The sequence below is a fragment of the Saccopteryx bilineata genome, chromosome 10 (genome assembly GCF_036850765.1).
Source record: "Saccopteryx bilineata isolate mSacBil1 chromosome 10, mSacBil1_pri_phased_curated, whole genome shotgun sequence".
Lineage (NCBI taxonomy): Eukaryota > Metazoa > Chordata > Mammalia > Chiroptera > Emballonuridae > Saccopteryx > Saccopteryx bilineata.
Window position 1 is genome coordinate 10,262,358 of NC_089499.1, and position 19,487 is coordinate 10,281,844.

At 50.1% G+C, this 19,487-nt stretch overlaps 1 long non-coding RNA gene across 1 annotated transcript in view; it reads right to left on the minus strand.

Annotated features, from left to right (window-relative positions):
- Window positions 1-11,666: 11,666 nt before the first annotated feature.
- Window positions 11,667-19,487, minus strand: part of LOC136314520 (uncharacterized) — a 101,306-nt gene continuing 93,485 nt past the window's right edge. Inside the window, exons 3-4 of the long non-coding RNA XR_010727328.1 lie at window positions 13,041-13,108; window positions 11,667-11,722 (exon numbers count right to left, since the gene is read on the minus strand). This is a non-coding gene — a long non-coding RNA (uncharacterized lncRNA). The remainder of the gene's footprint in view (window positions 11,723-13,040; window positions 13,109-19,487) is intronic.

Sequence of the window (19,487 nt, forward strand, 5' to 3'; positions counted from 1 at the left end):
CATCCGGGCCAGGCGCTGTTCTAGGCATGTCATACTGTGAGGGTCATGATCTGTCACTGTGGCCACCTGGCAGCAATGAGGTTCAGTGAGATGAAGGACTCGTGTGGTCAAGGAACAGGGGGAGGAGACAGGGTGGAGGTCACCCAGCTTCAGCTCTGGCTCAGCCGCCAACTTCCCTGAGCGGACTCGGCTGAGTCTGGGCGCCTCTCCCTAGTCAGACTCCTCACTGGTGGAAGTGGGGACCCGCAGCCCGTCTCTAGGCAGCTCGAGGTGCCTGCACTGCTGCAGGCGGGGAACCTGTTCTCTGGAACGCGCTGTGGACCAGAGGGTGGTTGTGTGGCACTGTGGTTGAGCAGTGGGCCTTTGGAAGCAGGTAGAAGTGTCACTCAGCCACATGGAGTGGCCCTGCCAGAATACACCTTGTTCCCTCCCACTTCAGGGCCTTCTAAGCTGCTGTTGCCTTCCTAAGACTGCAGCTACCTCCCTGAGGGCCACAGCTATCCCCGGGTCATTGTAAGAGAACGTAAGGCTCTGGCCAGTCGGCCCAGCAAGTGGAAGTCCTGGGTTTGATTCCCAGTCAGGGCACACAGGAGAAGCAACCATCTGCTTCTCCCTCCCTCTCCCCTCTCCCCTCTCCCACAGCCACGGCTTGATTGCTTCCAGCGAGTTGGCCCTGGGTGCTGAGGATGGCTCCAAGCCCTCAGCCTCAGGTGCTAGAGTGGCTCAGTTGCTGAGCAGTGGAGCTGTGGCAAAGCATTGCCCCCTGGTGGGCTTGCCGGAGTGGGGTGGGGTGGGGGGTGGATCCTGGTCAGGGTGCATGCAGGAGTCTGTTTCTCTGCCTCCCTGCCTCTCACTTAATAAAAAGGAAAAAAGAGAATGTAAGATTTCCGCTGTTCCAAAATTCTGCACCAATTTTCACCAAAGCCTTTCATCTCTTCATTTTTCACTTTGCCCTGCTTACGTTAGTCCTTCTTCACTACTTGCTTAGTAGGGTCAGCTCGCTAATTCTGCGTTTTTCTTTTCTTTTTTTAAATGTCACAATGATCACTTGGTGTAGGCAATCCCAAGGGACACGGCATTTATCTGAGCTTATAACATTAGAGGTCTCAAATCAAACCGTGTTTCTGCTGGTTACTTCTGGAAAAAGGTGATGGCAACAGAGATGCAGGTTGGTTTCCTCAGTGACCACCTCTCAGGTTGACCATGGGTCAATGCAGATTCCATTGGGTGCTGGACATCTGCCCCAGTCTGGCTCAAGATAGGGGGACAGGGAAGGGAGGATTCAGGCTCCACCCCTACTCCAAGATCCTGCTTCAGTTGGTTTGGAAGTGAAGCCAGCAATCTACCCCCCACCCCCAAGGATGCTGAGTTGGGAACTGCTGCTCTAAATCTAGACTGTGTTAAAAACCCAGGTTCCTAATGAGCCTCAGCACAGTGGGAGTCTGATATGGCTTCAGCATCTTCAGAGGAAAATGAAATATTGCCCGTGTGGCAGGCACTGTTGGTGTTCAGCACCACTGTTCCGGTGCACAGGATAACCTCAGCCTGGGGCTTCCCTGGACCAGGACTGGGAGCAGGAGTGTGGTCAGACGGGGGGGCCAGGGAATTAACATCCTGGGGCAGCGCTCACCAGTGACGCACTGGAGTTGATGGACAAATACCCCCCTCTGGCCCCACATAGGCTCGCAGAGGTCCCCCTCATGCACAGCAGTGACCTGGTGGGTAACACCATCATCATTGGGTCCCTGCTCCAGTCTCGCCCAGTGCTTTCTTCTGGACCCAGCTCTAACATGCAGCTGTGCAGCAGTGGCTGTGTTAAGTGTATTCAAGTGTACCCATGCTTTGGATGGGTGGGTCTTAAGTTGTTCCTGTGGTCACTTTCAGTAGGGGTGACCTGGGTGAGGGGAGCAAGCCCCTCACTCTCAGATGGTGACCTGCTTTTGCACCTGCAGGACTGTGACCACCTCCTGCAGTTTTGCATTCTGGGCTGTCTTGCTTGCTCACGCTGGTCCTGCCTTTCGGGAAATCAGAATACACAACTCAGGCAAAACAACCCATTGATGGCAAGGAAGTATTTTCTAAACCAGTGTTTTCCAACCACTGGCTCACAGACTGGTACCATTTGTCCAGAAATTTCATGCTGGTCATGAAAGAGTCAACCACCCTGATGTTGAATGAAAATTACAGGTCTGTGGGTCGATAATCTTCCTACAACATCAGGACGGTTAACCCTTTTGTGGAAGAGCACAAAATTTGTGGCTGATTGGCACTGGTCTGCGGACCAGTTGTTGAAAAACACTGTTGTAAAGTGTGTTGACCTCGGTTTCTTCATTGCTTTTTCACAAGACAATATCTCCCCCCTCCAAATGGAAGACCTTTTGGCACCAAAACGGAGATATTAGGGTCATTCTGCACAGTCAGTAAGTCACATGTGCTGTCACATGTAACTCTAGGATGGTGACAAAATAAACCCAAAGGCACTTTATCCCATCTTGGCCGATCCCTTCCAGGTAGGCTTTAAAATAAACACTCCTGGTTCCGACGGGGCGGCCTGGCCCAGCAGACCCTGCCCAGAGTTTATTAGCACAGTTAACATCACATGCAAATAGATTTCCCCGCCTCGGTCATGCCAGTCCATTAATTCAGCCCCTTGTCTCTGCTACATCTTTATCCGTGGCAGGTTAATCCTGCCAGACGCCTCCGCGGTAGCACGTGTCACGCTGTGCCTATGTCCAACAATGCAATTTTGCTAATCCTGTTGTATCAGCTTTGTGGCCCCGTCTGGTCAATCCGATGGTGGAAAAGTGCCTGTATGGTTTTTGCCAAGACCTTCTTCCTACTTTGGTACCATGCCTTCTTCTTCTTTTTCAGTATGGTTTCAATTAAGTGGTTTGAAAGTCAGCCACAGTGTTTGGACAGCTGCCAATGCCAATATCTTTCAGAAAAAAAATGTCAGGGCTCTCAGCAGGCCTCCAGACCCTTTCCAACAGCCTCACCAGCCATCAGTCAAATGTGCTTAAGTGGGAAGGGTTAACAGGAAAATCCACTAAACTTCTTTCTCTTAAGCTCTCTGTACACTAAGGGCTTGATGATGATGGAATGGGTGGCATGTGTATCACCCTTGATCTTTGCTGCCCACCTCCTTCCAGTTTAGGAGACTCATAAATCCGAGTTATTGGAAGAGGAGTGTTTCTTTCCGTAACCACCTTGCCAGGTATCTACGAGACACTGGGTGGAAAGTGTCTCCAGGACCCACAGTGTACTGCTCTTCTAGTTTGTGGCCGGGTGGGGTTAAAAGCATAAGCCTTGAACCTCCAGGTTCAAATCTCAGCTGGACTACTTTCTACCTCTGTGACCTCAGGCAACTTGCTTTACCTCTCTGGCCTTGCTTTCCTCATCTGTAAAATGGGCATAACCACAGCACCTGCCACCACATGGGACTGCTGCGAGGATTCAGTGAGTTAGCGTGTGTTAATCATTTGGAACAGGCTGGTCCGCATAGAGCAGGCCCTGGGTAGATGTGGCTAATATTAGCATAGATTGTGAAACTTGTAAAACTCACTGCCGTTTGCAGCTTACCCGAGTACATATGCAAAGTCATGGTAAAGTGACATATGGACATATCTTTTAGTGTAAATTTCACTCTTTCCTGTTGATTATAGAAATGTGGCTCTGAGGAGCCCTGTCTGGTCTCTCTACCACTGATATCTTGAGTCACTCCTGGCAGCCTTCTGTGGGTGTGAGAAGCGTTCCAGGGTGGGCCTGATTGCCCAGGACTGAGGCTTGGGCCTTTACTACCTGACTCTGGGCAAAGTACTCAACCTCTGAGACTCTTCGAATCCTGACGTTGTAAACGGGACTTGGTTCCGCATTGCAGGATCGATGAGAGTTATAAGTGGAAAAGCACACATGAGGACCTTGGCACGCTGCTGAGAGCACAGTAATTGCCTGGTAAGTAATGGCTGTTATGGCTATGGAATCTCCTGTAAGGTACCAGGGCCTCCCTCGCCAATCCTCCATCCACCATCCATCTGCCTCCTAATCTCCCCACAGCCTGACAGGAGATGGCGAGAGTTATGTGCGGTCATGTAGGGAAGCCACTGGCACAGGGCCTGGCGTCCAACACAGGCTCCAGAGATGGAGCCATGCTCACTGCTGTTAAACCATGATTCACCTGGCTCATTTCCTACCCCAAACGTCCTCAGTGTCATACAGTCCTCTTTGCATTAGTCTGAGCAGTAGCGTCGTCTAGTCTGAGCCCGGCTAAGACCTGCGAGTGGTCTTTAAATGATCTTGTGCATGTGTAGATGTGAAACTGTGCCTGTGTTTGACTATGAGCTGAATGTACATTTTTTTTTCTGTATTTTTCTGAAGCTGGAAACTGGGAGGCAGTCAGACAGACTCCTGCATGCACCCGACTGGAATCCACCCAGCACGCCCAACGGGGTGATGCTCTGCCCATCCAGGGTGTCGCTCTGTTGCGACCAGAGCCACTCTAGTGCCTGAGGCAGAGGCCATGGAGCCATCCCCAGTGCCCAGGCCATCTTTGCTCCAATGGAGCCTCAGCTGCGGGAGGGGAAGAGAGAGACAGAGAGGAAGGAGAGGGGGAGGGGTGGAGAAGCAGATGGGCGCTTCTCCTGTGTGCCCTGGCCGGGAATCGAACCTGGGACTTCTGCACGCCAGGCCGACGCTCTACCACTGAGCCAACCGGCCAGGGCCATGAATGTACATTCTGACCTGAGCACTTAGACATTTTTACTGATAACCTTGATGGTGGAGGAGTCAAGCTATTTGGTATTGGATGTGTCAGGACAGAATTTTTGCCCTTGATGCAGGGAGAATATATTTGCTACTGGGAAGAGCTGTGTGCTTCCCTGGCAACCCACCCACAACCACCTACTTCTGGATCCTGCTAGATCTTGTCTTTTAACTTTTTTTTTTCAATTACTGTCGACATACAATGCATTAGTTTCAGGTACACAACATAGTTATTAGACATTTATATAGCTTATGATCACCCGAATAATTCTAGTACCCACAGAACACATACTTAGTTATTCCAATATTATAGACTGTATTTCCTATGCTGCACTTTACATCCCTGTTTTTACAACTGGCAATTTGTATTTCTGAATCCCTTCACCTCTCTCACCTATCCCCCCTCACTCCTTCCCATCTGTCAACCATCAGTTTGTTCTGAGTCTATGAGTGTGTTTTGTTCATTTTGATCTTTAAGTGAAATGATATGGTATTTGTCTTTGTGCCTTATTTCACTTAGCATAATAACCTCTTAGGTCCATCTATGCTGTTGCAAATAGTAAGATTTCATTCTTTTTATGGCTGAATAATATTCCATTGTATGTTTGTACCACATCTTCTTTATTGATTTGGCACATGGGTGGCTTCCACATCTTGGCGATGTAAATAATGCTGCAATGAACATAGGGGTGTACATATCTTTTTTAGTGTTTTGGATTTACTTAAATACCCAGAAGTGGAATTTCTGAATCCTATGGTAGTTCTCTTTTTAACATTTTGAGGAAGCTCCATATTGTTTTACATAGTGGCTGCACCAGTTTACTATCCCATCAACAGAGCACAAGGATTTCCTTTTCTCCACATCCTAGGCAACACTTGTCTGTTGATTTATTGATGAGCGCCATTCTGACAGGTCTGAGGTGATATCTCATTGTAGTTTTAATTTGCATTTCCTTGATGATTAGTGATGCTGAGCATTTTTTTTTTTTAAATACATCTATTGGCTATCTGTATGTCCTCTTTGGAGAAATGTCTATTTAGGTCGTCTGCCCATTTATTAATGGAATTGTTTTTCTAATGTTCAGTTGTATGAGTTCCTTATATATTTTACACATTAATCTCTTATTGGTGCATAGTGTTTGCAAGAGTTACATCCTCCTGTTGGATTGAGCCCTTGATCATTATGAAATACCTTTCTTTGTCTCCTGCTGTAACCTTTGTTTTAAAGTCTATTTTGTCTGAAAATAGTATTGCTACCCTAGTGGGTCTCTTGTAGGCAGCATATGTACGGGCCTTTTTTTTTTTTTTTTAAAAGATCTATTCAGCCACCCTATGTCTTTTGATTGGAACATTTAATCCATTCACATTTAATTATTGATCGATATGTAGTTGTTGCCATTTTATTCATTGTTTTCTGCTTGTCTTTGTAGTTCTCTTTTGCTCTCTTTTTCTCTTGCATGTTGATGATTTTCTGTAGTGTTTCGATTCCATTATCTTTATTTCTTATATATCTCTTCTAGATTTTTGGTTTGTGGTTACCATGTGCTTCACATGTAAACTATACTCATTGCACTCTCTTTTAGTTTGTGTTTCAACTTAAGTGACCTTCAATCTAAAACCACTACAATTTTTACTGACCCCCCCCTCCATGTTGATATTTTGCTCATTCTTTTACTTCTTTTGTGTGTATCCCTTAATTTATTGTTGTCAATGACACAGGATCCTCCTACTTTGGCCTTTTAACCTTTTCACTAACTTTATAGTTGGTGGATCCACTGCTTTCACTAAGTGTCTGCCTTTGTCAGTGAGAATTTGTTTCTTTATTTTTTATTCTTATTTTTTATTTTTTTTCTTTTATTATAGAAGTCCCTTTAACATTTCTTATTATACTGGTTTAGAGGTGAACTCCTTTTAGTTTTTCTTGTATGAGAAACTATTTCTTCATTGACTCTAAATGATAGCCTCGCTGAATAGAGTGATCTTGCTTTTCATCCTTTTGAATAGTTCATGCCCATCCTTTCTGGCCTGCAAAGTTCCTGTTGGGAAACGAGCTGCCAGTCTTATGAGAGCTTCCTTGTAACTGCTTTTCTCTGGCTGCTCTTAAGGTTCCTTCTTTGTCTTTAACCTTTGGCATTTTATTATTATTTTTTTTAACTTTTTTTTAGATTTTATTCATTTTTAGAGAGAGAGCGAGAAAAGAGAGAGAACAGAGGGAGAAGCAGGAAGCATCAACTCCCATATGTGCCTTGACCAGGCAAACCCAGGGTGTTGAACTGGCAACCTCAGCATTACAGGTCGACACTTGATCCACTGTGCCGCCACAGGTCAAGCAATCTTTGGCATTTTAATTATGATGTGTCTTGGTGTGGGCCTCTTCGGGCTCATCTTGTTTGGGGCTTTGCATTTCCTGGATTTGTATGTCTATTTCCTTCACCAGGCTAGGAAAATTTTGTCATTATTTCTTCAAATAGGTTTTCAACCCCTTGCTCTCTCTCTTTGCCCTCCAGTACTGCTATGATGTGAATGTTGTTATACCTGATGTTGTCCCAGAGACTCCCAGGCATCCCCAAACTACGGCCCGCGGGCCACATGTGGCCCCCTGAGGCCATTTATCCGGCCCCCCACTGCACTTCCAGAAGGGGTACCTCTTTCATTGGTGGTCAGTGAGAGGAGCACTGTATGTGGCGGCCCTCCAACAGTCTGAGGGACAGTGAAATGGCCCCCTGTGTAAAAAGTTTGGGGGCCCCTGCTAAACTATCCTCATTAAAAAAATTTTTTTTCCTGTTCTGTTTGGGTGTTTCTACCACCTCATCTACCAAATCGCTGATTTGATCCTCTGCTTCATCTAATCTGCTGTTGATTCCATCTAAGGCAGTGTTTTTCAACTGCTGGTCCATGGCACTGGTGCCAGCCTACCAGAAATTTCATGCTGGTCACAGAGGAGTTAACCTCCCTGATGTTGAATAAAGACTACAGAGTCTATAGTCATTGGGTCTATAATCTTCATACAGCATCATTGTGGTTCAACTGAAAATTCCTGATTAAGGTGCTCTTCATTTCAGTTACTGTCTTCTTCATTTCTTACTTTTCTTTTTATGGTTTCTATCTCTTTATGTAAGTTCTTTGAGCAGCCTAACCAGTGTTTTGAACTTGGCATCTAGTAGATTGTTTGCCTCCATTTTGTTTAGTTCTTTTTCTGGGGTTCTGTCCTGTTCATTTGGGACATGCTTTTTGTTTCCTTGTTTTGGCTGCCTTCCAGTATTTGTTTCTATGTATCAGATAGGTCTGCTATGCCTCCCAGTCTTGGGAGGGTGACCTAATACAGGTGCTCTGTGGGGCCCAGAGGTTCAGTCTCTCTCTGGTCACCTGAGCTGAGTGTTCAGGGCTATGTGGCATTAGTCTTGTTGCATTAGTCTTGACTGCTGTTGGCAGGACAGTGGGTGGGGTTCACCCACTGACTGGCTGTGACTACACCAGACAAGCTGACACCCACAGAGCATGAGTTGCTTTACCAGGGCTCTGGTGCCAATCAAGTGTGCCCTTTAAGTATGTTGTTTGTGGAGCTCATTGGGTGGTGCTCTGGTGTGGTCTGAAGCCAATACTTCATGCTAATTAAGACTTGAAGGCCCTGGCCGGTTGCTCAGTGGACAGAGCATCAGCCTGGCGTGTGGATGTTCCAGGTTCAATTCCCGGTCAGGGCACACAGAAGAAGCGGCCATCTGCTTCTCTGCCCCTCCTGCAGCCAGCAGCTCGATTGGTTCAGGCATCAGCCCCAGGCACCGAGGAGAGCTTGGTTGATTCAAGCATCCTCCCTAGTTGGAGGTTGCCAGGTGGATCTCGGTCGGGGTGGGGAGTGTGTCTCTCTATCTATCCTGCTCTCACTTTAAAAAAAAAAAAAAGGATGAAATAAAAATCAAGTTATTTGACCAACGAGCAGTTCCGACACTCTGGCCTCCGTGGCTCTGGTGCGTCCACCGAGGCACACCTGTGTGCTGCTTGGTGAGAATTCCTGCTGAGAGGCAATCTGTCTAGGTTGGGTCCTGAGAGATCCATGCTTACCTAGCAGAATGCAAACATCTCTGAACTTTGCCTTCTGGATAAAAGGCGGCGTTAGCCTTCCGCTGCACTTCCTCCAGCAGGCTCAATCCCACAGCCCAGCCTGGTGCTCGGCCCTGCCTGTGATTAATCTCGCACGGGCGAAGCTCCTCCTTGCCACGGATCGCTGGATCTGAGTGCAGCCTTCGGGGGTGGGTGGGAGGAGGAGAAGGGCTGGGAGCAGAATCCCAGGCATGGGGGTCTGAGAGTGTGCTCTGTGCCAGGTGCTGCAGAGAGCTTTTCTAGTGGTTGACTCACCGTCAGAAAATGCGCTTTTGCCATGAATGCTACTTGATCCTCATGGAGGGAGTTTATGATTTTGTCTTTTCTATGGTGTGAATTTGATGCCTTAGTTTTTTTATGTTTTCTCTCTGTTCTTTTTCAGCCAAATCAAAGTTGGCTAAATCCAGCCTCTTTAGTGGTTCTAGGGATGTATGTGCTCAGCACTCGTGTCCTGTCAGAGGGACAGAAAGTGCTCGGGTTTCTCAAAAGGATCTGAGTGACAGTTTCATACAGTGGAAAGAGAGAGACCTGCTTCTGACTTTGCTCTCAGTACTCGGATTCTTTACTGAATGTGAAAATGCTTGAAGCTTGTTGAATTTTCTTTTTTCTCTTACTGTGGTCATCTCGGTTACTAGGTTTGTGGGAGGGGTGTGTGTGGGAGGGGTGATCACAGGGAAGCGAAAATCCCACCCGTGTTCATTGGCGGTGGCTAAGACCTGAGGCGCTAAAGCACTTTCTCACGGGCTGTCAGCTCCTTGCCGTTTCTGAATAATTCTGTTACTATTTTAAGAACCAAACAAGATGCAGGAAAACCTTGCTTTAAAGAAATTCAATACATGGGAGCCTCTGCTGATACAAACTAAGGAGGGGCTTCGTCAGGAGATCTAGGACGCTGTTAAGGAGCAAGTTGGCTCAACACCTTGAATATGACAGGAGACATACTTCATTTCAGGGATGTGCCCGTTGTATAGAGGCGCCTCTCCATTTCTCTCTGAAAAGGGACTTCTTTTGAGAAAGCCCCGTCTCAACCCTCAAGCCCCAGAAGACATAGTGACAACAGAAGGATTGATAACTTGGTGTGTGACCAGTGAATGAGAATAGTCCAGTCTCCATTTTCCTCTCAAACAGAAAGCCCACTGATGGAACTGAGGGGTCCCTGAGGTGACTGACCTCTCCTGTCGGGTGGCCTGCCCAGGACCTGAGGAGAAGCCCCGCTTCACCACCAAGGCAGGTGAGCCGCTCGCCCTTCCTACGGGCACGGCCCCCGCTCCGCCACCAGGGCAGGTGAGCCACTCGCCCTTCCTACGGGCACAGCCCCCGCTCTGCCACCAGGGCAGGTGAGCCGCTCGCCCTTCCTACGGGCACGGCCCCCGCTCCGCCACCAGGGCAGGTGAGCCGCTCGCCCTTCCTACCGGCACAGGGCAGGTGAGCCGCTCGCCATTCCTACGGGCACAGGGCAGGTGAGCCGCTCGCCCTTCCTACAGGCACAGCCCCCGCTCCGCCACCAGGGCAGGTGAGCCGCTCGCCCTTCCCACGGGCATACCTCCACCAATTTGGTTCCTGGTGCTTCCGCTGCCAGAGGACAAAATGTTCACTGGGGAAGTCTGACCAAGCAGTTTTTCTCAGGGAAGAAAAGTTGTTTTCAAACAACAGAGGCCTGGCCGGGCATTTGGGGTTCTCAGCAGAGACCTTTTTCTTTATGGAAAGGTCTGCTCCCTCCCACGATTCCTGGCGTGGAGCCCTGGGGAATTTACCCTGTGAGGTTCAAAGGCCTCTGTCACCACAGGTTTGCACCCTCCTCTTTCCAGGATTTCTCCCAAAATACTACCTTTTAAAAAGAGCCACTAATGTACTCTTAGAGGAAGAAAATCAAAGAAACATGATTTAGCACATTAGCAAGGGGAGGCTCTGCTTCTGAACAGCGTAAGTTACTGCCCCACAAAATCCTCAAGAGAAAAGTAACGGGGAACAGGCGTCCGAGAATGGAGAAATCGCCGCTCCTCTCACTCTTGAGGCGCTGTGCTGGGGGAGATACTGGCCGTCACACTCCTGTACTCATGGCCTACTGCGGTCTCATCCTCATATCCGACTAGATATCCCTAGCAAAGCTGAGGGACAGATCATAAGTCTGCACCTTTCTGTGGCTATGAACCAGCTTCTGGGGCTGGGAGCCATCAGCTCATGGAGGGCCCTCTCCCCAGTCTTGAGATGTAGGCACATCGCTGACGTGCCTCTTACAGAACACCCTTATGGAGCAGCTCAGCATTCACCGCTGTTAGCCCCCAAGGAGACCCGGATCAGCTGGAGCAAGTGACTCCTCTGGAGCCCTGGCTCTGTGTGCACCTCAACGGTGCCTGAGTCCTGGGGGCAGCGGCTCGCATGCCTGGGGCAGAGGGCTAGTCAGCGGCGTGGATGGAGGACCAGGAAGGTGGGACGGACCAAGGCAGAGAGGAGAATTCAGGGGTCCATGCAACTCCCTTGGAAACACTGTGTTTCTTGGGAAATTCTTTGTCATGTTTTATTGATAAAACTAAACGAGGACTCCTTAGACAAACACCCCAGGTGGATGTGGATGCTGTGGAGGGCAGAGACCAGCACAGAGGTAGACAAGCTCCACCCCTAGGGCTGGAACCCCATCCGGCCTGGCAGAGCCGTCCACATGCTCCCGTCACTCTGTGCCTCGGTGTCCTGACTGCAGAAGTGGAAACAACGCCACCCTTGGGCCTTAAAGTCCCCTGCCCTGCTCACGCTGCAGCCAGCTCAGAACACACGGCACAGAAAGGGACCTACTGTACCTGCGGGTCCTGCTGAGCCTCTCCACCCGTGTTCTCGACACAAAGCAGAGTGTGCAGCCTCATTCTTCATTCTGCGAGAAAGTTCCGGAAAACAGTCACTCTAATTTCAGACTCAGCAGAATTTCATGGGGCCATTCTGGCCCAAAGGAGGTCCACCTTATCAGTGATGTGCTGCTTTAACTCTGGGCTGGACGTCTTTGGTGGGGTGGGGGGCAGCTCGGTGGGGGTCCCCCCAGCCTGGGCCCCTCACTGCATTCTCTCCTGCACTTGTGTAGTGCAGAGTGACCCGGCACAGCTAAGACTGTCACAGCACCCTTCAGTGCCTCTTAGCTCTTGTTTGACGCAGTGCTTCTAGTGACACGCTTGATGGGTCTTAAGCACAGGTGGCCAAACAATGACGTTTCCTGTTTTGGGGTTGAGTGCGCTCGCCCTCCCTCCTCACCCCCACTCCACAGCCTCAGAAAGGAAGAAAACAAACAAAAAAATACCCGAAGTGGCACAAAGATGCAGTACTCTTGAGCCTGTAACCTAGCTGATGTCACTCCTTTGTCCCCTCAGTCTCAGAGGCAACAGCTTCAGATCCGGGGGCTCAGGAGAAGGGGGGACTTGCAGGGGAGGGGGACATGAGAAGACCCCCTGCAAAGCTTATCTTCTCAGCTGAAGATACACCTGGCCTCTGTCCTCCTTGTCATTCACAAGCACTAGCATGGGATGTGAGAAGATAGGGAACAGGCCACAGTTTTGTCCCCATTTTGCAGACGGGTAAAATTGAGGCAGTGGGGCTTAGAGCAAGCTATTCTGGGAGCGGCCTGTTAATCTTTATCAAAGTCGCAGATTGGTAGGGGCCATGCGTATTTTGCAAAGGTCTTTAATGTTTTGAATGTTTCTTAGTTAATGCCTTTCATTTTCTTTATTCCTCTAATGGGTTCAGACCAGCAACATGATAAAGAGGTGATAAAAAAGAGGCAGCTGGCCCATGTTTATTCAGACTGAGTTGGCAGAAAGCTCAGGTGAGCAGGCTGCAGACCAGGAGGACTTGGAGGGAGGGTTCATCACAGCAGTACCCAGAGTACCCTGAGACACTTCCAAACCCCACCTCGGCTGCCTTGTTCAGTCTGAACCCCCGGTTCACAGGACCGAGGGCAGCTGATGGAAATACATGAGCGCATGACCTGGCTTCTCCTTGGGGAGCCCTGTGTGACGGGGCCACTCACTCATCTACCCCAACCTCCAACTGCGTCACGTAGAACAGGGACCTGGGTTATTCTCACTGAACAGGACGGTCTGTCCCTGTAAGGTTTTGTCGTGCTCTCCCCACCCCCTGCCAAGCTGTGAAACACTGCTCACCTTTCGTGGCTGGTTCTGACGGTCTGAGCACCTAGTACTCACCAGAGGGAGTTGGCAGGAGCTCTCTGTGCGAAGGTCTGAGCGGACTCCCACGGAGACAGCCTGGGTGCCTGCGGCGGGAGGGTCGGGGTCAGAGAGACAGCCTGCCGCTGCCCAGCTGACAGTCCCCTCACTGGGGACAGACAGCACCACGTATCCTCCTTGGCCGTTACGGGGAGTAACAGAGAGAATCCCTGGGCTTAATCAACAGTCACAGCCACCACTGGTGGCTCACCAGTAGGTGCCCCAAATACCAGAGTGGGTGTCTCGGGAGCCCTGGAGAAGTGGTACCTACTTGGAACATTCCTTCTAAATAACATCTCTGGGCTCAGACTTCATTTTACCAAAGGACATGTTGGTGGAACCCACTAGGTTACCGGAAGCGGTGTTCTCCAGTATCAGAGATTAGGGGAAGAAACAAAGGGTGACAGTAGAAAACAAGATGCACAGTGTTTAGGTGTGCACAGTGAAAGCAAGAAAAAGCCACGAAGAAAGGATACATACAAGCCGCTTTGCTGGGAGCTGGACAGCAATAGCGGGAAAACGTTCTGAGGCCCAGTAGGTAACCCTGTCACCACCACCTGGTCCCTGGCTCCGCCATGCAGTGAGCCCATCTTAACGGCAGAGTCCGTCCTCCCAGCATGCCCAGCTACAGAGTTCAGCCACCAGAGCTCCTCACGGTGGCTGCTGCCCCCTCCCTGACATACTTCTCAGGATCTCAGCAGGGACTGTCCTGAGCCTGCTCTGGTGCCAGTGTGAGGGAGTAGGTGTGCGGGCGCACGTGATAAATCCGCTCCAGCAGCCCAGCCTCCCTAAGCCTCTGATTCCTTCCCTCAGCCTCATGCCCGGGAAGTCCTAGAACCCCCGTATGAATGCAGGACCGCTGAGCCCAGCTGCAGCCGACCAGCAAAGCGGTCTCTCAGAGCCACTGCCAGCTGCTGACATCTAGCTCATCTCCCTTGGACTGATGTTCTCAACGTCCATTCTTACAGGCATCCCTTAGGTTTTCACCAGTATAAATTAGCAAGACATTACAATCCTTCTGGAGTAATGCCCCTCCTGGTGCTCCCCACTTCTGTACCCGAGGACTGGCTGCCACCCAGTCCACCCAGGGGGAGGGGTCCAGGCTAAGGCAGGACTCCGGGCCCCAAATCTTTCTCCACTAGAAATCTTTCTCCACTAGTTACCTCCACTGATTTCACTGGTGGAAACAATTCTTTGGGAAGTGAAATTTGCTGAGAGCTGCTCAGCTCTGCTGTGGGTTTGCTGTGGGGTTCTGCCAGAGATTCTCCTTTGGTTTTGAAACTGAGGAATCCTGACCCTGAGGTGTGGGGTCTGACCCGCTGCCTCTCTAATCATCTTTGCAGGCAGGGGCTGTATTGACCTGGACTGGGGCCTCCCACCTTTACGCCCCCTCCAACTGCCAGAAGTCTGAATTGTTATGAAAGATAGACTGTGAGATGGGGTCTGCTCAGGAGGGCCAGAGATGTCTGGACAAGCTGGAAGCTTCTGGAACGCCTCTACTGCAGTTACCACCTTCCACCAAGCCTGACTGTGCAAAGTGGTCCAGGTGCCCCGCACCCTCCTTCCAAACCTCAGTGAGGTGGGTGTCACTGCCCCTTTTATGGGCGAGGAAGTCTAGACTCAGCCTCACCTGTGTGCCCCTCGTGGGAGTGGTGACAAGGGAGGTTTTGTTTTCCCCCACACAGGAGAAAGCAGCCTCTGGATCATGGAGGGGCTGTGAGGGGAGGAGGGAAAGTGGGACTCTAGGTCCGTCACCAGCGATGTGACTCGAGCTCTGGCCACCGGCATCACCAGGGAGCCCTTCCTTTCTCCCAGGGTGGCAGGCTGCCCACTCTACTGCTTTCCTGAATCCCCTGGCTGCAGGAGGGAGGCCAACCAAGCCATTCCATTTTCCCCTTTTTCTAAAGATGCTTCTAGCACCTCCTTAAACTTGAGTATCAGAAAGCCCGGAATTAGCAGCAAAATGGACGTTTCAGATTATCCGAGGATTCAAACATGCTGCTTCTAAAATGTATGTGAGAAAGTGCAGGATTCCTAAATGCAGAGCATTCCTGTTGTATAGATTCAGCTCTCAGAAATCATGTTTGGTGCTCTGAGACTAATTACTGACCCAGAGTGTGCAAAGTTAAAGACCTCTAGGACAGCTTCCTGACTCTGTGGGGTCTTGGGAAAGCCATGTGGGCTCAGGCTCCTCAGGGCAAAACGGGGACAGTTACCCCCTCTGAGAGTCGCTGTGGGGGTCAAATCAGGTGATCACAGCCTGACAAGGTGGTGGCACAGTAGATAGAGCGTCAGACTGGGAAAGAGAGGACCCAGGTTTGAAACCCAAAGTCGCTGGCTTAAGCGTGGGATCATAGACATGATTCCACAGTGCTGGCTTGAGCCCAAAGGTCCCTGGCTTGAGCAAAGGGGTCTCTTGTTCTGCTGTAGACCACCAGTCAAGGCACATATGAGAAAGCAATCAATGAACAACTAAGGAGCCGCAATGAAGAATTGATGCTTCTCATCTCTCTCCCTTCCTGTCTGTCCCCCTCTCTGTCACACACACATAATCAGATGATCACAGGCACAGATGCTATTAACCATTGTGAGGACAGTTGAGCTTGACACACCTCAGTTTTATTCTCCTCACCCTTAAACCGCTCATTCTAGTCACAGGAAGAGACTTTTTCCATGTCCGAAGCACTTGTACAAGAATTTCTGATTCAGCATCTAAGAAAACTGAGTTGGACACTACAAAATCTGGTAACCCTGGCTCAAAACACAAAACCACATAAGCACCAAAGTCAAGTTAACAGGCCGATCCTTGCTACTCTAAAGAGAAGACCAATTTAACCAACTAGACTTTAAACACGGCGACTTCCTTCACAATGATTCCTGCACAGAAGTGTTAACTGCTGCCTACTCGACCGTAAAATTAGCCCGCAACTCCCAGTAAAAGCTCCTACAAACAATACCCGAGTAAGTGAAAAGCACATTCCCCCACCCACGCTTCAGAACAGGATGAGCAAATGAGGACGGGGCACCTGCCAGTACCCAGAAGGAGAGGATTTAAATCCTGGCGTGGCAGGATTCTTCCGGCATAGCCGTTGTTATCATACTCTTCGATTAATACAAAGTTGCAAAGGCAGTGATGTGTGGGGAATGAGGTCACGTGGGGTCCACAGTGTCTGCTGTCTGTCAGAATGGAACCGGGGGAGAGGGGACAGACGGCAACTGTGGAGACTTTGCTGGGACCATCCCAGCTGAACCAGAGGCTCGGACCCCAGCAATAGCGCTGCCCCCTTTCCTTCCACAGAAATAGCATCTGCCCAGCAACGCAGCTTAAACACAGAAAACTCCTCCTCTCAGCGGACTCAGCCCTTGGGAATCATGTTATATGCTCTCAGCCTAATTAACAACAAAGGGTCATTTTATCTTGCCATCCTGATTTTGTTGCTGGTTGGCTTTCAGTTTGGGTTATTACGAAGCAATCTCCCCTCCTCTCCACACAGGGATACCGCCTCCCCCACCTCAGTCTTCGAGGCTAGGACTAAGTCTACCAGCGCGCGAGTGCCATTAACTGACATTCATCAAAACACTCTCCATTGTTCGCAGACACCAGCGGCTGAGAGGTGGGAATTACTTGGCATTTCATTTTAATCTGTATTGAAGACTTGCCTGACAAAACATATTAAGGGTAAGAATTGCTGGCTTGGGAATAAGGCTTATGTTTATGGCTTGCCCCATATTTTTCTTTCCTAAAGAAAGAAAATGACACTTTCCCTCTTCTTCCCAACCTTCTGCAGCTTCCCAGCCATGCCCCCCCCCCCCACCATCCACGGAACGGTAACACTGCCTTTTCCTCCGCGTGAAGCTTTGTCAGCAGCGTCTATAACATTATACTGTAATAAACACCCTGGGCCCCTGCACCAGCACCTGAGATCTAAAACCAAACGAAACAACACCCCCTCCCCCCCAGTAAGCTCTGCCTTTACTTTGGTGTTACTGGTGGGGTCTCCCTTGGAGAGGTATGTGGTGGCCATCTAAGTTCAGGCCACGTGAGTGTGTGCTTCTCCAGAGAGAGACTGTCACCAAAGGCTCTGACAAAAAAAATGGATGCCACGCTAATGAATGCACATAATTACCGAGGGACAGTGACTGTCCCTGCTGCTGCACTCCGACAGTCTCTGGGTACAATCCTGGACATGCAGTGCTCACCACTAGGGTTTTTTATTTTCCTTTGGATCTTCAAGTTTATACTTTTACCTTTCAGGTTACTTTTGCATTGTCTCAGAAAGTAAAACGGATGAAGGAGCTCATCACAGAGGGTGATTGTTTTCGCCTCCTGGTCTGTGGTGAATCAGGAGGCCGCCCCAGAGAGCAGGGAGGCACAGTGCGCATGGGCCACGCTGTCTGTGCTGCACCTGGCCAAGTGTAGGGACCGCGATGGGGGAGGAGAGTGGCGGGGGGGGGGGCCTGTGGGAGGAGAGTACAGGGAGGAAGCGATTACCGGTCCCTGGGGCATCACAGGGACACTTGGGCTTTGCTTGTTTGGCGGTTCCTTTGCTTAGGAAACCTTCTGACGTTGCTCACTGGTGCCTCTGAGTGTGAGTGGGGTTGAGAAGTCCCGTCAGGTCTTGAGTTGTGATAAAATCTGTGCACTGGGCCATTCAAGAGTTCTGCTTCTTGGTGAACGTTCTCTTTCTAGGCTTTCAAGTGTCATGAGCCCCCGAATGTAGGAGGTCTGAATATACGGCCTTGCTCTGTTGAACTTGGTTAGGGTCATATGGGCCACAGCCTCTCTGGGAAGGCCTCTGTTGTCCCCCACCTTGGCGGGAGATGCAGAACAACTGTTCATTTCAGTCCTTTCTGTGGGCTTTTGCTGTTTCCAGGAGTTCTGGAACGAGCTGAGTGGAGGGAAGGAAACGAGAGAGGTGCTTTGGGTCTTCTCCCCAGTAAGGTGCCCACATCAGTCTGACCAGCACTCCCGCGAGGGGGGGGGGCTCTCCCGCTGGGGGCGTCTGGCCAGGGCTGCCCATGCTGCCCACAATTCCTGTGACAGGGAAAAGGCCACAGGAATTCTGAGGTTCATGTGGGGGAGGGCCTCGGGGAACCTACTTCAGAGTGATGGAGAAGCCTCCACCATCAGTGACAGCTGGTAGCCTGGCTGTCCCGTCCCAGGCATCGGACCCACCCCTTCCTCACCCTCTAGGAGTGCCTCAAGGTCAAGTGTTGGTGGAAGTGTATACACTTACTGGAGGGCGTGTGCACACGTTGCTGAGGCACACGACACAGCACTGCTCAGAACCAGACACACTGCAGCTCGCTCCAGCCCGCACCTGGGAGGACGGCGTTCTGCTGGCACGAGGGCTCATGGCCAACTGAGCCCTGGGCAGGTCCGGCTCCTCCCGCCTCTCAAGCCCAACCAGGCCCCCTTAGTGCGTGCCGGAAATCACACCCTGTAGCCCCAAGACCTTTTGAAAAGATGTGAAAAAGATAACACCTACCCTGTTCTGTTAAGCAATAATTTCAATCTGGTACTGTTTAAATGGAAAGATACAGTCTATAAGGGAGAATTGCATGTGGCCTGATTTTAGGGGCAAAGGTGAATGGAAATTACCTGTCAAGAGTTACAGAAAATCATTCTGAATTAACTGCATGGTCCAGTCCCATCATGTCTAGAAAGCATATGCAAGATGATACCTATTCTAAATTGGTTGTACATACTTCAGATGTTTTTCATATAAAAGTTCGGTTAAACAAATGCTGAAGTCCTATTAAGCTCCCCCTTGAACAAACAAATTTCTTTAGGAAATAATTTCTCAGATTATCATATGGACGCTCCTTCAGTTCCTTGACCCCAGGTTTGGCCTGTATGAGGGACACAACCCTGTTTTTTCTCCCAGAAACCCCAAACGACATAGACCATCAGTCAGGAGCTCCTGGGCCTGCTCCCATCTCCCCACGTGCACATCCTGGAACAGGGCAAAACCCACGGTCCCGGTCATCAGCCAGCTGAGACGGCAAACTGGGGGAGCCGGCCTGAGCATCCCAACCCTTTCCCACTGTCCCCGACTTGAGCCTGCTCGATTCTCCTCATGACGCTTACTGTCACCTGGAACATGTCCTTCTGGCTTTACTTCACTGGCATATCACATGGCTTTCTACAAAAGCTTCTTGAGGCAGGGCATCTGGCTGACCTGTCCACGTCTGTGGCTCTAGCTCTGGCCTATCCTAGACGCTCAGCACCTGCTTGTTGAACGAATGAGTGAATGAGAAGCAACATCTTTGTTCCGCAGCGGGTTGCCCACCCTCCCCTTGGTCTGTGGGATGCCCCGGGCTTTGCACAGGGCAGGGGAGTGAGGAAGCAGTTCAGGAGTCTCATGGAAGATGATGGCACGCACGTGAGAACCTAAGCTCAGAAGTCTGGCTACGGTAGGAGCT